Raw genomic sequence first — 2,929 nt, forward strand, 5'->3', positions numbered from 1 at the left:
TTGTCCATCACTCTGAACAGAGATCCTATTTGACAGCTGATAACTTGATCATCATTAATATTGAGTTTTTTACATAGACTGAAAGTCTAAGAAAGCTCAGAACACGCGGGAGATCCATAATCTGCACAAAATTCTTCCAAATATTTTGAAAATAGGATGAAATGAAATGTATTGGAGTAATGTTTCCCATGTCCACTGTGCAACATTGTCTGATTTTAAGTTGTGTTACAGTAAAATGGAGGTTAATATCATTTAATTAATATTTTAATTGTGCTTTTAAGTTTAACATTCACACATATTAACGTTTTAATTGTATCACCAGTAAATCCCACCGTTTACCATTATTGGACGTTACAGTGCCTGACATATTATGGCACTATATTTAGATATGAGATCTTAAAATTATATTTATATCTGCTACAGACAGGCGAACCAGTTCATAGATGGAGGTTGCACAGCACAGATATAAAAATAGCACATTCTAGAGCAGAGCTTGTGGCTAAAGATTAACTTCACATGTTGAGTTGGGAAAAAATACTTTAATTTTTTCTCCTTAGTAGTTTTGCTCATATTATATATTCGTGATTGAAAGGTGACCCATTTCGTGTTGATAAAGAGGTAGGAGGACAATTGAATCAGAAGAGAAAGAATAAGGGGCTATTCAAATGACTGAGACTCACAGTGCAGAAGCATAGAATCTATTGGGGCTAATGTTGAAGAGTGACCATTTTTTGTGAGGATACTGGAAGCTTTCACAATTTATGTAACACCCCTGGTCAAGAAAGAAGGGAGACATAAAGCAGGAAACTATAGATAAGTTAGTCTAGCATTTGTCATTGGGAAAATATTAGAATCCATTATTAAGGAGATGGTAGCAGGGCATTTAGGAAATCATATTACCATCAGCAGAGAGGACATGTTTTTGTATAAAAGAAACCATGTTTGATAAATTTATGAAATTGCTGTGAAGATGTAACGTGGAGGGTGGATAAAGGAGAACCAGTAGATGTGTATTTGAATTTCCAAAAGGTATTTAAAAATCAACGAAATCTTGGTGTACAAATTCATAGACCCCTGAAAATGGCAACATAGATAAATAGGGTGATGAAAAAGGCATATGGAATGCTTGCCATCATTAGCTGGAGCATAGAATATAGGAGCAGGGAGGTCTTGGTACAACCTTATAAAACACTGATTGGGCTACAGATGGAATATAGTATATAGTTCTGATTGCCACACTATCAGAAGGATGTGATTTTACTGGGGAGGGTACAGAGGAGATTGAGCAGAAAAGACTGAGAGGGGATCTGATAGAGATATACAAAATTATGAGAGGTATAGCTCGGGTAGATGGTAAGATTTTTTTCCCCATGGCAGAGGTACGATCTACCCTATCTATGCCTCTCATAATTTTGTCTATCCCCTCAGCCACCTCTGCTCAATCTCCTCTGCACCCTCTCCAGTGCAATTACATCTTCTGATTGTGTGGCAACCAGAATTGCATACAATATTCTATTTGTGGCCTAACCTTTTTTTTATAACAGCAGGGGGCATAGGTGAGGCGTAAATCATTTAGAGGACATCACCCAGAGGGTGGTGGAAATATGGAATGTGCTGCTTGGGAGGGTGGTGGAGGCATGTACTCTCATAGCATTTAAGAAGCATCTAGATGAGAACCTAAATCACCAAGGTGTAATAGGCTATGAACCAAGTGCTGGTAAATGGGATTAGTATAGATTTGTATTTGATGGTCAGCAGAGACATGGTGGACTGAAGGGGTTGTTTCTCTGCTGTATGACTCTAACTCTATAAGGTGTGGCATTGCTGCATAATAATTGGGGTGATATATTAGCATGGATAAACAGTTAAGTAACTAAGAGAAAACAGGATAAATGGGTCATTTACAGGTTGGCAAACTGTAACGAGCAGAGTGCCACAGGGATCATTGCTGTATCCTCAACTGTTTATGGTCTATATTAATAACTTGGATGAAGGGACCAATTGTAGTCAAATTTGGTATGAAGATAGATATTGCAGTGAGACTACAAAGACCCTGCAAAGGGATATAGGTTAAGGGATTAGGCAGAAAATTGGCAGATGGAGTATAATAGAGTATAATGCATTCACTTTGACAGGAAGAATAGAAAAGCAGAGTATTGTTTAAATGGAGAGAGATTGCAGGATAATGTGGTACTGTGGAATCAGAGCATCCTTATACATGAATCTCAAATAGTTAGCATGCAGCAAGTAATTAGGAAGACAAATGTAATGTTGGCTCTTGTTGCTGGGGGATGGAATATAAAAGTGAGGAATCTTGCTACAGTTGTACAGCACATTGGTGAGCCCACACCTGGACTACTGCACCCAGTTTCTGCCTCTTTATTTATGGCGGGATAACTTTGGGAAGCAGCTCATTAGGCTGAGTCCTGAGATGAGGGGGTTATCTTAGGAGGAAAGACTGAGCAGGCTGTGCCAATATTCATTGGAGTTCAAAAAAATAATATTCAGAAGGAGATGCTGAAAGAATCCTTCCCCTCATGGTGGAGATTACAACTAGGGGGCACAGTTTTAAAACAAAGGGTCTCCCATTTTCATTGGAAACTAGGAGGAATTTCTTCTCAAAGTCTCGTAGGGATAATGATATTAAAGGCTGAGCTGTAATCTATGAATAGGAGTCTGACATAGATGTCTTCGTTCTCTAGCTGTTCCAGGATTGAGTGTAGGGCCAGGGAGATGGCATCTGCTGTGTCACAGCGCCAGGAATCTGGGTTCAATTCTGGCCTCAGACCACTGTCTGTGTGTAAATTCCACACTGTCTGTGTGGGTTTCCTCTGAATGCTCTGGGTTCCTCCCACAGTCCAAAGATACGTGAGTTAGGTGGATTGGCCATGATAAGTTGCTCCTTTGCGTCAGGGGGATTAGCAGGGTA

This window comes from Carcharhinus amblyrhynchos, chromosome 3, assembly GCF_965287045.1.
Source record: "Carcharhinus amblyrhynchos chromosome 3, sCarAmb.v2.hapA, whole genome shotgun sequence".
NCBI lineage: Eukaryota > Metazoa > Chordata > Chondrichthyes > Carcharhiniformes > Carcharhinidae > Carcharhinus > Carcharhinus amblyrhynchos.